Raw genomic sequence first — 15,853 nt, forward strand, 5'->3', positions numbered from 1 at the left:
GGTACCGCCAGAGCGATTTGAAATTAGACTAGTGATTCCTCAACTCGCTCTCGCGGTACTTTGACGTCATCGATCACATACGGCAACAACTCCTCCCTCCAACATGAACCAGTTTGCGTCACCACCAGCGCTGCCGGTGATTGGCTTACGTGGGCTTGAGCTTTTCTTGACGGCATATATGCACGGGTACGTGTAAATAAACACTTTTCTGAAAACTGACATGTGTGCACGATATTATTTTGGAAACCGGAGAGGTTGAAATGTCCGTTTATGAAAATAGCCGCCCACGTGTAAACATAACCTTAGTGACGTGATACTGCATGTCTGTGTGGATGAACGGCAAAAAAAGGTCACGGTTATAAAAATACCCGTGTCCGTGTGGACAAGGCCTAAGTTTGCCATTTTGAAATCCCACCAGTGTAAAAAGGCAGGAAAATAAGGCCTAGTCCACACGGACATGGGTATTTCTATAACCTGAGTTTTTCCTCCAAACAAATCCTGTCCACACATGCTCAGTTTAAAAGAAATCTCTGTCCACATGAAAAAGCAAAAACACGCTATCAAGCACTGTCAAGAGCATGCCACACCAGCAGGCGACAATATAACCTCTGACGTCAAATACAGCAGATAACGGCGCACACTCTGACGTCGCACGACAACACTGCAACCAGCGTTTTCTTAAAATCCTCACCTTGGCAGGGATTTTCAAAAATGTTTGGTTTCAGTGCACTGATACTGCGTTTTTGCGTGGACAAACGGCCGAACCACATAAAAAAATAACACGGTTATAAAAATACTCCGGTCCGTGTGGACTAGGTCTAAGTCTTTAATAGAATCTGTGTCCATTTAGTTTACATATTACAAATACACAGATAGTGATGCTTTGTTTTGAATGGAGATGGGGTGTGAGACTGACTGTGAGTGTGTACAAAAGCTTAGTTTTTAATAATGGTTGTTGTGGATCCTGTATAAAATTTGTCTTAAGCCCTGTTTTCTCTCTCTCTCTCTCTCTCTCTCTCTCTCTCTCTCTCTCTCTTTCTCTCTCCCTATACTGTAGTTTGCAATGAATTGTGGGAGCATGCTAAATGCAAATTTTACAGTTATGTCTGCAATACTGTATTTTTGAAATAGGCTAATATGTAAATGCTACAGGACAACATGTAATGACACTTATTATTTTATTTTATGTATTTATTTAAAAAGTCAGCTGTGGCACTAGTTTGGAAATAAAAGCTTTGGGACTTTACAATAACTGCAATAAATGCAGCCTATTAAATGAATTATAAACATTCATGTAGATTCTGATAATGTACATATCTTTGTCAAAAATGTTTGATAAGAAACACATTTAGACAACATGTGTGCGTAGCGCAGTACGTGTGATGTCACGACGTCATCAGCAAATTTGCGCCCGGTGCACATGCGCATTGCGAGTTTGCGCAGACAGGTGTCTACGGTCGGAGTGGAATGAAGAAGTTGCATCTGATAATTCTTCCATTGTGTAAGTAATATTTTTAATTTGTCACATTACAAACACCAGACTGTTCATCAGAGTTAAGTATTAGCGTTAGTTTCTCTGCTGAATTTATTGGGCGAGTCTGTAGCACATTATTTGATGTAATATGCGCGTGTTAGTTTGATGCACATGTTGGAAGACAGGGCTCTCGAGTCAAGTCGCACGCATTCACCGTTAGACACACGCATTTCAGTCAGTTCACACGCTCACACGCCACACCTTGTATTTCTCAGGCTGAGAAGTAAGAGATAAATTATCCTGCTTCGAGTTTTTTTGTGTACTCAACTTTACGCAGCGCCGCATGAACTGACAAAGATGACATCAGAGTACCGCGAGACATGTTGCGGAAGAGGCTGATTCCTATCGCTCTCGCGTTACTCTGATGTCATCCACTTGTCGTTTCTTGCAGCGCCTCGCCTCATGAAGTCGTACTTTGATCAAAGACAAGTACAATCCTATAATCTACTCAAAGTGCTCTTTTTTCATGTACTAATTTTGTACTTAATATAGCCTACATTTTTTGTTCCTTAGTACATATGAAATATGCTAAAATGTAATTTAAAAATGTATTTAGGTACCACTTGTAATACATTTGAACCCATCTTTGTATGAAAGATGAGTACAAGTTTACTTAAATACATTTATGTAATACAAGATAGTATGTTAAATGCATTTCACTTCATATTCATGACATCTCAAACACGGAGGAAGATATTTTGAGGAATGTTTGTAACCCAATCTTTAATGAGCCCCATTCACTTCGAAAATAAGAAAAATAATTAATACTTAGTCCTTCTAATTGATGCTATTTCTTTTTTATGTCCTGTTTGTATGAAATATAGTTTAATTTTTTTTTTTTAGGTAGCAGCAACTGCAGCTGACATGGAATGAGGATTATCGGATTCACCTCTCACTGATCATCCAAGGTAATTTGGATACAATGAATACAAACTATTTTTTGCTTTCTTTTGTAATCATTAATGTTTTTTTTATTTTCTAGTGTTATCTGTATTTTTTGGTTTACACAAGGTACCTACACTGCAATAAAGAGCTTAAGTAAATAAGTAAATTTACTCTTTGTATAGTCGAATAATCCAAAAAAGATAATTTTAAATTATTTTTTATTCACTTAATTTAGATTGAAGCTAGACAAAATGTCTTTCTTGATTTAAGAATTTGAATATATTTAGACTGGAAAAAAGACAGAATTACTAAGCTCTTCTTTGCAGTGCATGCCATGAACCATACTGTCACAACCATTATTAATCCAAGTTTACTTTATATAGGTGAATTGATGACCTCAAGCAAATGGATGTTGTCATCTGAAGAGAAAGTTATCCTGGGCCCATGTTTAGAGGCATTTGGGGCATATCTGACACATATCACAATCAAGCTGCATGCACACTTGAGTTTATTCAGAGGTAATTCAGAGCATAAACTCTTAACCAATATCTATTGTATACTTGCAAGTTTTTTTGACTTCTAGGTTAGGTTTTTTAGTTAGTGACTTCTTTTTTCAGGGGAGCAAATTCAAAATATGTGTTTGTTGCGTCATGTGAACCATGTGCATCATGTGTATTGTCAAAATGAGTGCCTGCTGAACACGCATCGAAAGGGTTTATGATAAGTGACGCTCACGTTCACAAAATACTCCCAAGACACTCACTTAACACATCACACATGAGATTAAGCCAGTATCTGGCAAACGCGAGCATCTCTTTTATCATAAACCATTTAGACGTGTCTGCAGCAGGCTTGTATTTTGACATCTTGCGTGATGCACATACATTTACATGACGCGCTAAACACATATTTTGAAATGGCGAGCAACACACATGAAGAGCTAAATACATGTTGTGACGAGCTTTGCATTATGTGCCCTCGAAAAAGAAGTCACCGGCCGTCACTGGCTTTATCATGAGTTGACACATAGACAGTGATTATGCACTGTTTATCTATAAATCCCTGTCATGTTTCACACCAAACTCTAGAGCAGATACTAATAACTATGACACTACCACCACTGCATTATGGGTTGAAATTAGTCAAAATAACAAATACATGGACATTTCCCGGCGAACTTGATGCACGTTACAACTGTATTTTACCATACACGAACAAATGCCATAAGATTGGAATATATGAAATTCAGAATTTAAATGAATGTGTATTGATTTGTACAAATGGAGACATGTATGTGAATAAAATGTTTAATTTTTTTGTTTTGTATTTATATATATCATAATTTGCCCATGCAAAAAAGGAGATGTGAATTTGTGGATCAGGTGACACGCCTACATTTATCCCGTTCTGTTCATTTGGATTTTGAGATTTTCATTTTGCCGTTTAAAGCATTTTATGAGCCAAATACAAACAACTATCAATGAATGAACCAAACAAATGCGTTTCATTTTGTGTTGGAATTTAATTATGTGCATCAAACAGGATGAATGCACATGCATTGCCTGGTTCACAAATGCACATTGGTGGTTTTGTTTTTGCATGCACAAATTGTGATATTTGTGAATTTCAGTGATTATATTTTTTATTAGTTTATTACAATTTGTGTATGCAAAAACTTCAATGTGCATTTGTGAATTAGGCGATGTACATGCATTCATCCTGTTTGGTTAAATACAAACCACGCAACAAAAGTCGCAAAATTTGAATGAACCAAACATGTGAATTTACATGCATCACCTGATTCACAAATGCACATCAGCATTTTTGCATGCACAAATTGTGATATAATGATACAAAATATAATCACTGAAATTCACAAATGTCTCTGTTTGTACAAATCTATGCACATTCATTTGAATATTGAATTTTACGGACACAAAAATGAAATGCATTTGTTTGGTTTATTCATCGATAGTTGTTTATATTTGGCTCATATAATGCTTTACATGGGGAAATGAGTCTCAAAATCCAAATAAACAGAACGGGATAAATGCAGGCGTGTCACCTGAACCACAAATGCACATCTCAGTTTTTGCATTTTTATTCACATACATGTCTCCATTTGTATAAATCAATACACATTAATTTAAATTCTGAATTTTATATATTCAAATTTAAGACATTTGTTAGTGGATGGTAAAATACATTTGTACTGTGCATCAAGTTCACCAATTTTTATTTTATTGTTTTAGTATATGCTGATTTTTTATAATAAGATCTTCTGGTTGTTGTTTTTTTTAACAGAGAAGTTGTGGGCATCAGTCCGGAAACTGGATAAAAAATTTGCTGCTGGAATGTGAGACAAATAAAGGCATGGAATGAACCCAAATGTATGAACACTGCTACGAAAACTAATGGACTTTGAATGGCTTGCCAGTTAATTCCAATGGAATTGAAGAAGAGACTCTGACAAGATTTTCAAGTTTGTGTTTAATTTAAAAGTTTATCTTCATAGATAAGCAATTTAAAGGTAGGCACAGTTAAAACTATTTCTTGTGTGTTTGTTTAAACTGTAAATTTATGACTGAAGTTTGGTCACTATGTAGTAATGTGTTCCTTTGTGGTTAATTAAATGCTGCAGTGCTTAGTGGTATTCGTTGTTGTATTTCCAAGGCTAAAGCCTTATTTTGTGATCTGCATTGTATTGGAGAGTTTTGGAAACTAATACTTATTATCTTAATGCATTGGAAAGTTTTGGACAATAAATGCATTTGGCTACATCTGTGATTTTCTGTTATTTTAAGTGTTTTAGTTTACATTACATTAAATGATTTATCACAGCAGTTAAAAAAAATTACAGTATTTTTTTTACAGTGTGGGCTACCATGACACAAGTTGCAGCTCCAAAAACATTTCTTAGTCAAGTTGTATAGCTACAAGCAGCACAAAACCAAAGAAGTGGATTTGATGAAGTCATGTTGTAGTATTGCTGAACAATGTTCACCAGTTAGAGATTGAGGTGGAATGTGAGTTAACAGTGGATGTGGTCTTACTTTGCAGCAAGAGCAAAACCCTAAAAGTTTCAATGCTGAAGAGGGATACATTTTAAACACTATAAATTTACTGATTTATGTAATTTTACTTACATTTCTACAGAAAAATAATCAATAAAACATTTACAGAAATTTTCTGTAAAAATAATTTTTTAATCTGTAAAAATGAACGGCAAATTTCTGTGGAAATTAACGGCAAATGTCTGAAAATTAACGGCAAATGTCTGTAAAAATTAACGGCAAATGTCTGTGGAAATTAACGGCAAATGTCTGTGGAAATTAACGGCAAATGTCTGGAAATTAACGGCAAATTTCTGTGAAAATTAACGGCAAATGTCTGTGGAAATTAACGGCAAATGTCTAAATATTAACGGCAAATGTCTGTAAAAATTAACGGCAAATGTCTGTGGAAATTAACGGCAAATTTCTGTTGAAATTAACGGCAAATGTCTGAAAATTAACGGCAAATGTCTGTGAAAATTAACGGCAAATGTTTGTGAAAATTAACGGCAAATGTCTGTGAAAATACATTTTTGATCTGTAAAAATAGTATGAATTGCCTTTAAAAAACATAATTTTGATGTGATTGTTAATTACAAGGAAATACTGTCATTTTAATGGTAAATCTTTAAATAACAGAAAATATCTGTAAAACAAAAGCATTTTACTGTTTAATGAAAAAATTGGAAAATTCTGTAAAAATATACAGAATATTACCTGTAAAAAAACGTTTTTTTTTTACAGTGTTGTATTGATTCATTCATTCATCTATCTATACATTCATTTACTCACTCACCCATCCATAAGTCCGGCCATCAATTCATCCATCTGTCCCTCCATCTATCTGTATGTCTGCATTTATTCCTCCATCTTTCCATCCATCTAGCCATTCACCCATCCATTAATCCATTCATTAGTATATTCATTCATTCACCCATCTATCAGTCCAGTCATCCATTCATCCATCCATCCATCCATCTGTATGCCCGCTCATTTATCCATCCATTCATCATCTATTCATCCACCGCCCATCCATTCATATGTCTATTCATTCATCCACCTATCCATCTGTCCACCCATCTGGCGTCCATCTGTCAGTCTGTCTGTCTGTTATTTCATCTGTTCATTCATCCACCCATTTATCCCTCTATCCATCTGTGCATCCATTCATCTATCCATACATCAGTCTGGCCATCCATTCATCCATTCATTCATCCATCTGTCCCTCACTCCATGTATTGATTCATCCATCTGTCTATATATACATTCATTCATTCATTCATTCACTCACTCACTCACTCACTCACTCACTCACCCATCTATTAGTCCAGCCATCCATTCATCCATCTGTCCTTCCATCTGTCAGTATATCTGTGGATTTATTCCTCCATCCATCCATCCATCCGCCTGTAATTCTATCTGTCGATGCACCATTCTGTCCATTTGTCATTACATCCATTCATTAATTTATCTGTCATCTGTCCCTCCATCTTTCCGTATGTCTGTCCATTCTTTCATCTATCCACACATCGTTAATTTTTCCACTCGTCTATCCATCCATTCATCTATTCATCCATCTATCTATTCGGATATCTATTCATTCCACCCATCCATTGGTTGCTCCAACCCTCTGTCTGCTTTTATGTCTGTCCGTTCAATCATCCATTCATTCATCCATCCATCTGTTCCTCACTCCATGTATTGATTCATCCATCTGTCTATCTATACATTCATTCATTCATTCACTCACTCACTCACTCACTCACTCACTCACTCACTCACCCATCCATTAGTCCAGCCATCCTCCAACCCTCTGTCTGCTTTTATGTCTGTTCATTCATTCATCCATTTATCCACCCATTTATCCCTCTCTCCATCCATCTATCTATCTGTCTTCTGTCTGTCTACATATCTATCTATTGTCTGGCACACCATATTCCCAATTCCATGCCTGCAAAATACCTACATCATCTTAACAGCAGCACTAACCACTAACTACCACTAACATTCATATAACCACTAACTGGTACAGTACCAGTAGCCTAAGTTGTATGGCACTTGGAGCATAATTTTTTGTCTACACTGTATTACAGTAAATTACCATGCTAAGCATTTGGTGTAGTTTAGGCACAGTTAGCCATGCAGTAAGTTAGAGTTATTCACCAGCAATTTATTACCTGCCATTTTATGATGGAGTTGATCTGAATGATGGTTATTATAATGGTTATCTGTTCCAGTGTGTGGGCTAGTAAGCTTTCACTCACAGAAGCCACTTCACTTTGAATGAGATAATTGCATTAAAAGCAGCTTCACACATCACAACTGCAGAGCGCAGGACTACTAGAACTTTCCAACCATGTCTGCAGACAGCTGCATTCACTTCTGGTAAGAGGTATCCTCTATTTTATACCATTTTCAGGAATCCATCATTAGAACGTCAAACATTGTTTATTCAAAGTTCATTTGCCTTTGTTTGAACAGTGATCATCCTCATCACCATTGTTTAACTTCTATTAATGTCAATCTGAACATAACAAATAACAGTGTTTTGATCACTGTTACACATTAGAACAGTAGGCTGGTCTGAGCATTAAAGTTTCTATTTTAAATGTGTGTGGTATTTATAATGTGTAACACATAGCTTAGGTCATTTGTTCTTTGAGGACTATGATGGTAAAGGTTTAAGTTTATTGACGTCTGACTTCTGCATGTGTTCCCTCGGCTGATAGAGCATTGCGCTAGCAGTTTTAGCAAAGATTGTGGGTTTGAACACAAACAATGTATCCTTTGAATGCATTATAAGTCACTTGGGTTCTGCAAAATATAATTGTGACTGCAGACTTAGAAAATGTCACATTTTAGCATGAATTGTTGAGATCTATTTCCAAATTTCTGGGGTCACATTAGAGAAGCAAACCATAGAGATGTAGATTCTGATTCGCTCCAAAGTCAGCAGCTCTGCTTTATCTGTCTATTGCTATAGAAGAAAATAAATTCTTTTATGCAAAAAATCATTTGGATATTACAGTTTTTCTCAGTCGCTTTAGTACATTTCTCAGATCAGAATTGAAATTCTCAAAACTACTTGTTCAATTCTCACATCATTGTGTCACTTGTGCACATCACAAAAGCAGTTTCTCATTTATTTGAACAAGTTGCAAATGCTTGGTACATCCATGCAAATAATTATGTACAATTCTCTGTTGTTTCCTACATTATCGATTGCTTATCTCATGTTGATCAAAATGTATTATAATGGGTCTCTGTTGAATAGCCTCAACCCCCACAACTTTTAGGCATTAGTTCATAGTATAAGTCTTTACATGCATATCTAAATCTGTCCTGAATTTGTAAATTGCTCCCAGGTGAATCTTGACTTTCTCTAACAGACAGGAACGTCCCCAGCAAGCAAAAACTAAGATGTTGAAATGAAGGCTAACTGTAGACCCAATATAGTCTGGCTATGAGTAACCCACTTCTACCCTAAATAACCTTGAATTTGATTAGATGCCATTTTTGCCTAAATAACTTGAATATGTATGATATTCCAACATGTAAGCAAAGTCAACAGGTGTTTACCGTTTTTCTCAATTGCTTTGGCTCATTTCTTGAAACAGAAATTACATTTTCAAAACTCTAAGATAATTTGGCAAAACAGTCTTATAGTTCAGCACAACACTATAGCTCACTTACAAAAGCTCATACCTCTCCCAAAACAGTTCACTCATGTGTCAAAACTCACATCTCAAACTTGTCTGCCGCCATTTTGAGTACCTGAAGTGGTCGCAAAAGAACTGGAAGCCATGCCTTCAATATGTTGTGAACATCAAAATCGCTATTTTTACAACACTAACGGCACATTCACAAGGGGCGTAAGCGTTGACGCTTCCCATTCACTTTTAATGGGTGACGTCAAGTGTTGGCGAACTGAATTGTGGATCCGTCGGCGCCGCGTCAGTGCCGTTGCTCGTGGCAGAAGTTGAACATTTCTCAACTTTTCAAGCAGCAACGCGTGCGTCAGCCAATCATATCGCCTTATGCAAATAACCTAGGCAGAGCCAGCCAATTACGTTTATGGAAGACCGGAGCTTGTGTTGCGGCCACAGTGATTGGCTGTTGGCCACGCTTCAGACAAGCCTTCCGTTAAGCGTTAGCGCTTACGCCCCGTGTGAATGTACCGTAAGAAGGCTCGACGCAACATAATACTTTGCTCGAAGTATCACCTGTGTCTCTACACGTGAACGCAAGCATTGAGAACATTGTTTGTGTACACAGAGTTTACTAAAAAGAAGGTTTTGAACAACTGACTTCAGCTGTTTTGGTGTCCACTCACCGCTATCTTGCCAGTCAAGATTAGGGCTGCAACAAATGATTATTTTGATAATCAACTATTCTATTGATTATTAGATCGATTAATTGACTAATCATCGATTATTTCAATGACTAATGCAGTACGTTTTGAATGACTATTCAGCTTTTTCAATCAGTTAAAACATTAAGTTGTACATATTCTAACTAATAAATTTAAAAAAATCAATTCAGCATTTGAAATAGTTGTTTTAATGAACTTTGAGTAGGTCATTCTCTTAAGTTTTCAGATTTTTGTCTCACTCAAATTACACATAAATGCTTTCTAAACATTGTTTAAATATTCTGTTCTCTTAAAACACGCACGCACGCACGCACACACACACACACACACATTCTGGTTTCCATGTTTTGTGGGGACATTCCATAGACGTAATACATTTTATACCATACAAACTGTATATTCTATTCCCCTTACCTGCCCCATTCCCTAACCCCAACCATCACAAAAACCTTTCTTGTACTTTAGATTTTCAATAAACATCATCTTGTTTGATTTATAAGCTTGTTTCCTCATGGGGACATCAAAATGTCCCCACAAGGTCACAAAAACACTGGTATTCCTATCTTTGTGGGGACAATTGGTGCCCACAACGTGATAATTACCAGGTACACACACACACACACACACACACACACACACACACACACACACACACACACACTAAGCAGCATTACAGACAATTTTTTAACACAAACATCTCTTGTCGGCAGTATTAAGAGCTTCTTTTCCCAAATCACTATTTATTATTACTATCCTGACTCTTAAACTCGATCAGGCTTTATTGAATGACAAAAATAAATCATCAGATTGCTGTTATTATATTGGTAACACTTTATAATAAGGGTCCATGATCCATAATGAACTGATCTAAATTAATTCTTACTTAAATATGACGTAATGCTGAGTTATGACATGTACTAATCATAAACTAATGAAGAGTAATCACTAACTATAACATGACTCAACACATGAATTAATTGTTTATTAATACAGTACATTAAAGACATGTCTTGTTGTACTTAATGATGACTCTTCATTAGTTTATGTTTGTAACTTGCATGCATTAACTCAGCATTAGTTCAGGCTGAAGTACAAATAAATTCATTATGATTAATGAACCCTTATTATAAAGTGTTATTACTGTTAATTTTATTACTTTAAGTAGTACTGTACTGCATTCTTATTTATGTAATAGAGATTTACCGCTAGTTAACGTGAGTTAGCTCCAGCTTGAGAACACTTAAGTAACCTCTCACTGGCTCCTCTTGAGCCCAGATATTTTTTCTTTAAACGTTGCGCTTCCGTGAAAGGCAAGTTCTGTCTTTTATGTATTAAACACAACAGCTTTCTTGGTTTGAAGTTTTATGAAATGTTCGTGCTGATACATTTTCACTACTCCATAATCTGCGCTGTGTTTTCTTCTATCTTCTTCTATCGCAAATTTGTAAGGGCTGCATTACATTCTAGCGCTACCGCGTCGTAGCGGTCAAATCTTGACATTGCAGGCCCTTACATTAGGTTCATTGAAACCAACTGACTACTTGACAAACAAAGATATTTGTCAACAAATTTGTCGACTAATAGTTTCAGCCCTAGTCAAGATGTATCGATCTCCGAATGCGACTTAAGGAGGGAGGAAAGGAAAATGGATAGCTCCTAAAGCATTGTTCCATATAAATGCACGGTTAATTCTTTGTTTTGTTGCAAGTGAAAAACAATATTGACCTTCTAGTTGAAAAAGGAGTCTCATATGAGATTCATACATTCGTATTCGGAAATCGATTCTTTATGTCTGGCAAAGATTGCGAGCGGACACCATAAAAGCCTTAGTCAGTTATTCAAAACCTTTCTTTTTAGTAAACTCTGTGTACACAAACAATGTTCTCAATGCTCGCGTTCATGTGTAGAGATCCAGGTGATACTTCAAGCAAAGTTTTATGTTGTGTCGTGCCTTCTTAGTGTTGTAAAAATAGTGGTAGTTCAGTAGCAGCGGACAGCGGCTGGAAGAACGCATCAGGGATCGAGTAGGCATCACACCCTAACCAAGATATTTTTTAAAGTAGTGTTTCTTTTCATGAGAGTCGAGGTGCAAAATGTTGTTTTTCGTAGCCATTTCCTGTATCCGTAAAAATCATAGACAGTAAAAGATAAGAAATCCGTAAATCGTAGCAAGCTAGCCAATGCTTGTCAGTAGCCTACTGGTACTCGGTAGGTCCTTAAGATGGCGGCAGGCAATTGGAATGACGTAAATGGTCACATGACTGATATTCATTAATAGAAATGGTATTTATTCAGCTTTCATGTGATGTACTGAGCTCTATTTTAAAAAGTTGACCCACAAATGAGAGTTGGCCCTTTCTGTATTCATAACAGGATTATCTGTATTTATTTAGACAGTGTTTTCCACTGATCTTGCTGTGAACAGACAGAAACTATGTAAAATATTTGTTTTCTCTATCAAAGCTGTAATCGAACTGCTCTCTATTTGACATGAGTTTATATTTCTTTCCATCTACATCACAAGCACATTCCATATCAGTAATTTTGTGTTATTTCATGACCTTGAGAGGTTAATTATTAGACTTGAGAGTGATTGAAATGGTTAGGGTTGAATGAAATGCTAATTGTAGTGTTGTTTTTGTTCCTGTTTTTCTATTTCTAAAGACTGGAATGAAAGAACATCAGGCCAGCGTCTCATACAGCTGTACTCACTGTAATAAGCAATTATAGTCATTATGCCAAGTGCGCATCCTACAAACTTCTCATGCAACTCTGCCGTCTTACACGCTGAATGAAAAGTGCCTTTTCTGTTGTATAATATACCTGAAACCTGACGTCTACATTGTAAATATTATACACCTTTAATCTTCCATAACTCAAATTATGGATCAGATAAAGCTTTTCTGAAGTAAATGGACTAAACTCAAAGCATTAGTTTTTCATGACATTGAGAAAGGTGACACAATTGCATTTGTATTGTCTCATGAGCCGCTCCATTAATAAACCACACAATTAAATGATTGGCTGTGCACAGCTGTTAGAGAGAAAATCATGCTAGCACAACCAATTGAATACTAAACATCAACACCACATTCAATAAGCCCAGTGGTGTTCTTACTTTACTGCACGTACCAAACCTATAAACCAGCCTGTTTATATCCTTATATAATTAAAAAGAATTGCGCCAGATTGTTTAGCCATTATATGACACAGAATGTGTGATGATATCAAAGTCAACAATACCTTGTCAGACAAAGCAGGTTATGAAGATAAACTGAAATATGACTGGACGACGTCCATTATTACACTGTACTGAAGAATATAACTCTCCTCTAGAACGAGGGCTGATGCTTTAGGCATTTGTTCATTAGATTTGCGATTCATAATCTCATACAGGACATCATTCCCTCACTGTTTGACATTTCACGCATGCCATTTCCTCACAGACACAAGACAATGATGATTATAATGAGAAGAACAGACATGCAGAAAGACGTCTAATGCAAACTGCTTGGGGTTATTACAGCTATTATTCTTATTGGGCCAAAATGCATGCATTGTATTTTTTATTACAGAAATAAGTGTCAAATTGGAAAATTGGAAAAAAAACCTTTCCTTCTGACATGCATTAGTTTTGTACACCAGTGGTTACCAACCTTTTTCTTTGCCACATACAACAATCTGAGCCTCCAAACCCTTTACACTAATCTTTCCGACACTATCACTTGACAATTTGTATGTATTTTACTAGGTGGTTTATTTGTATTAATCCTTAAGGCCACATTTATACATTTTTGTATGATTTGCCTTTGCAACTGTGACAATACGTTTTGGCACGATGAACTTTGTATGAATGAATAGAAATTAGCCAACTCGTAAACTATGCACAAATTCTCATGAGATCGGCTGATCTTTCCTTTTGATTTTGCTGTTATATTGACATATTTAAAGAATACATTTTATATAAAATTATTAGTGGAACATTTTATGCATGTTTATTTGACCTCAAAGCATATCAAATCCCTTGACCCCCTCTTAGAATTCTGGTGGGCTCCTATGTTGCTTCAATGACAGTAGACATATTTGTCTCTTCATCTTTGTCTCATCATTTTTTGTTTCTTTTCACAATCAGTACATCACAGTTGGAGGTTTGGTATATTTACATAAGCGTCATGATTGTTTCCATACACACTTGAATTCAGACTGTAGTGAGGCAGGTGTTGACTCAAATGGCTTTGCCTTAGGGTTAAAATCATGTCAAATTCATCAAATCCCCCTCCACTGATGAAGCAGCGAAGGTTAATTTACTTTTTAATTTCCAGATTTCTGAAACAGTGCCTACAAAACAATGAAAGGAAAAGTTAATCCAAATATGTAAATTCTTTCGTAATTTACTCATCATCATGCCATCCCAGATGTATATGACTTCTTTTCATCAGTTGACAATATATTTTTATATTAAAATGTTGTCATGCTAGATACTTATAAGGGGCCCAACAAGGTGAAGCTCCATAAAGTACTATCCTAAAATTGTCAGGATCCTGCCCAAATCTTGTTTTGTATTAAATCTAGTCATGTTAGCAGGGTCCTCTTCCAGTCGTGCATATCAAGTTAAGTCAAGTTTACTGTTTAGTGTTATTTTAGTTTTAGGCCTAGTCCAACACGGGTATTTTTATAATCAAAGTTTTTCCTGCAAAAAAATCCCGTCCACAGACTGTTTTAAAAGAAATCTCCGTCCTCATGAAAAGCAAAAACACGCTATGAAGAACTGTCAAGAGGTGGTGATATAACGCTAATCGCAAGGCAAAAACCCGGTCTTACTGTCTACACTACAACACTGCAACCACCGTTTCTTAAAATCCTCACCCTGGCAGGTGTTTTCAAAAATTTTCAGTTTACGTGCCCTGATACTGCGTTTTCGTGTGTACGAACGGCCGAACTGTGTAAACAAAGTCACGGTTATAAAAATTAAGGTGTCCGTGTTGACAAGGCCTTATGCTGTTCATTGTCTAGTGTCAAATATACTGTAAGCCCTGTTTACACGTGCATGGTTATTTTTGAAAAACGAAGACATTTCCCTTTGTTTGCTTTCTTCGTTTAGACACAAATGGAGAACTCGTCTCTGAAACGAGTGGAGATTTTGAAAATCTTCGGTTGCACGGTTGCATGTAAACTGAGACAGACGGATGTTTAGGCAGCCAACGTCTCAGTATGCCCAGAGCTCGCACTTACGTCAAAAGTGCTACCTTGTTCAAAAGAGGAACAAGAAGTGATTCGTTGCTGTTTTTGGGATTATGATTGGCTAACATGGACTTGAGCTTCTCATTACACCATATATACACAATTACGTGTCAATGAACACTTTTCTGAAAACTGACATGTGGTTTTTGTTTTGTTTGTAAAATACAGTTCATTGATTGTCTGTAGCGTCTGCGCTTGGGTTAGCTTCCAATCAAATTCCTGACAAAAATATCCAAATGAGGGTTGGCCGAAAAAGTAAGCATTACCCTGAAACTGTGCTGAATTATTCTTCTCTTTCTGTCTTCAGATAGACTCTATCTATCATTATAGTAATCCAAATGACTTCAGTAGGTTCATGTATTGCATGTCTCCTGAAGTGAAACAGTATCGTGTGAGAAAATGATTAATATTTTCACCTTATTTAGTCATGCAATACATCATGTATCCATAACAACATACAGATCAGTGGTAAATATATACATGCTGGCACATCGATAACACTACGTGTGTTTGAGTTCATGCGGCGCTGTGCAGACCGACGGCATGTGACTGTGACGTATGGCATTAAAGTACAGCAAGAGCGATTCAAGAACAGCCAGCTGGCTCAGCCGGTGCTTCTTCTCCCGAGTGGCTGCATGGAGTTCTGATGACGACACAGCTCTTTGTGATTGGATGCCTCACTAATGACAATAATCAAGTGCGTTTCAAGTTTAATCCAACCTTCAGTTCCACTAATACACATTATAAATTCAGGTATAACTCGCTAAT

The 15,853-nt window shown here is 36.5% G+C and overlaps 1 long non-coding RNA gene across 1 annotated transcript; it reads left to right on the forward strand.

Annotated features, from left to right (window-relative positions):
• Positions 1 to 1,303: 1,303 nt before the first annotated feature.
• On the forward strand, positions 1,304 to 5,171 carry LOC135754853 (uncharacterized). The gene is made up of 4 exons (XR_010534787.2): positions 1,304 to 1,501; positions 2,378 to 2,442; positions 2,803 to 2,937; positions 4,724 to 5,171. It is a non-coding gene; the product is annotated as an uncharacterized lncRNA (long non-coding RNA).
• Positions 5,172 to 15,853: the final 10,682 nt, after the last annotated feature.

Source organism: Paramisgurnus dabryanus, chromosome 22 (genome assembly GCF_030506205.2).
Source record: "Paramisgurnus dabryanus chromosome 22, PD_genome_1.1, whole genome shotgun sequence".
Taxonomy (NCBI): domain Eukaryota; kingdom Metazoa; phylum Chordata; class Actinopteri; order Cypriniformes; family Cobitidae; genus Paramisgurnus; species Paramisgurnus dabryanus.